We start from the raw sequence: 2,012 nt of genomic DNA on the forward strand, positions 1-2,012 counted from the left end.
GGAGAATGCTTTATTCATCTGCAGTCAGTTATCATTTACCATACCCCAGATAAATCATTGGTTGAAGGCACATTTCTGCCCCATAAAAGCTACCTTCAGCAACATGCAACATTAGTGTCAGAACCATTCTAGAGTCAGTTGCAATACTTTCAAGATTGTAATAACATGCACTGCGATGTTTTCTTTAGAGAACATAAGGATCATATACAAACACACACACACACACACACACACACACATGCCCATGCACACGTACATACACAGGCAGACGGATAGACAGACATACTACATACATACATATATACATACATACTGAACATACATACATACATACATACATACATAATACATAATACATACACACATACTACATACATACACACATACATACATACATACATACATACATACATACATACATACATACTACATACATACCCTCAGCTGCTGGCCTTAAAGCCTCTCTCACTGTAGCAGGCTTTGCTACATACTGTATCAGTCACACACTCTGACACATAAACAGCTACAAGTTTACTCACTCGTAAAGTTCCAGCTCCTGAGTTATGTTCCGTTCCCAAAGCCTTGCCCCATCTCTCATGGGAATGGACGAGCATCGGAAGGCATCTTTCTAATAGAGACCATTAGCCTGTGTGATCTGAGAACTTACTGGAAGTCCTTGAAAAGTAACCAGCAATTTTGAGGCCAAACCTGAGCTAAAATCAGAACGTTAAATGTTAAGGCCTTTTACGTGAAGCGGAATCCTCCATTTTTAAGTAAAACAAGAGTTCTAAGTGAAAATAAATGGTCTCAAATGTAATTATTAAAAATATTTCAAAATTGTCTTTCTGTGACCATACTAGCTATTGAGTAACAATAGAGTGAGTGTAGTGACAGATTGACAAGTCTGGAGGTAACAATACTTGTACACATCAGATTCAGTTTTTGTACTGACTGGCTGGGTCGGAGCACTGCATGAATTCATCCACCTTCCCACTGACTTCACACACCAGACGCAAATAAAAACCAGTGCTTTCACTCATTATCAATAATGCATACACATACCATGTCTTCCTCTCTCTCTCTCTCTCTCTCTCTCTCTCTCTCATACACATGCACACTCTCTCCCACACTGAAGTAAGAGGTCTATTATTACCCAGGATTGAAAACAAAGAGAACCATCAAACAAATAAATAAATAAACGCCTGAAAGAGAGTTCTTAAACCCACTTCAATATCTCTTTGGCTGGTAATAAACTACTCTTTCTGTCTGTCTGTCTGTTTCTCCTTCTGTCTATCTGTCTGTCTGTCCATCATAGGGCCAAAAACTGAGAGTTAGCACAGCTCTCTGTAAAGCTCTGTATACAGGAGACTGAAACAGCATTTACAACTGGAACATCTCCTAATCTCAGGCAACTACATGCAGATTAATTGTTTGCCGGTGGATTTTTTTAATCTTCGAGGGTCAGCGGAGCTAAATGTTGTCTGGCCGCAGCAGCGGCGGCACATCGCCCAGTCAGATCCTGGACACTGTGGGTGTTTGGTGAGGCACGGAGCTGGTGGTGTGAGCCTGTCCATCGGCTTCATTTGGACAGGGCTCGGCCATCCCCCCTCCCCCTTCCCCTCATCCCTCCTCGTCCTCCTCACCCTCACCGGTGGGTTCAACAGGGTCGGTCAACTGACCAGCAGCGGGCACGAGCGGTGGCCGTTGGCCCGTGGCAGTAACACAATATCGCGACGCACCCGTGTGGGATTTGTGTGTAACTCGAAATCCCAACAAACCAAATCCTGTCTCCGCCGAGCGACACAGATGCCTCTGCTCCCTCAGGGGCTCTTTTTGGCGGGTGGAGGTGTGTGTATGTGTGTGTGTGTGTGTGTGTGTGTGTGTGTGTGTGTGTGTGTGTGTGTGTGTGTGTGTGTGTGTGTGTGTGTGTTTGAGTGTGTGAGTGTGTTTGAGTGTGTGAGTGTGTGTGTGTGTGTGGGGGGGGGGGGGGGGGGGCGTCCTGGCTGGAAACC

The sequence above is a fragment of the Alosa sapidissima genome, chromosome 23, assembly GCF_018492685.1.
Source record: "Alosa sapidissima isolate fAloSap1 chromosome 23, fAloSap1.pri, whole genome shotgun sequence".
NCBI classification, from domain to species: domain Eukaryota; kingdom Metazoa; phylum Chordata; class Actinopteri; order Clupeiformes; family Clupeidae; genus Alosa; species Alosa sapidissima.